The sequence below is a fragment of the Galeopterus variegatus genome, unplaced genomic scaffold (assembly GCF_000696425.1).
Source record: "Galeopterus variegatus unplaced genomic scaffold, G_variegatus-3.0.2 Scaffold185, whole genome shotgun sequence".
Taxonomy (NCBI): domain Eukaryota; kingdom Metazoa; phylum Chordata; class Mammalia; order Dermoptera; family Cynocephalidae; genus Galeopterus; species Galeopterus variegatus.
In genome coordinates, this window is record NW_007726296.1 from 549,583 (window position 1) to 550,154 (window position 572).

Sequence of the window (572 nt, forward strand, 5' to 3'; positions counted from 1 at the left end):
TAATTAATACTTGAACTCTGGGTCTGAAACAGAAGAGGGTGTATGTAACTGGGCTCACTAAACACTGAACTAAACTTATGCTGTTAAGAGGGGATTATATAGGTTTATATAGTCTGAAATCCCAAAGAAAATATGACTTACAGTTATCAGTCAACAGTGACCAAGAGCCAACATACATGACTGCTCCACTGTCCACCCTAGGTGCACTGGGCAATGACCAAAGGTCACCTCCGTTGGATCCACCGATGACCACTGCAGCCTGCTAGTCTCCCTGTCCCTTCTCTGTTCTGCTCCACAATCTGCCTCTCGAGTCCTTCTCTTCTTCCTTACAAACACATCCTCTTTCCATCCTTCTCCTAGTGGTCTATTCATTGCTTCCCTTCCTCCCTGCCTTCCTTTTTTNATCTCATTGATAATTTCTGCATATTGATTACATATTGAAATAATATTTTGGATGTGCTGGAGTTTGCCACCTCCCTGAGCATCTGACCTGGAGCTGGTTAAAAACCTGAGCTCCAGCTCTCATTTCCCCACCTGGCCTGGACTCTCCTCTGGGCATGTTGGAGCTGCTG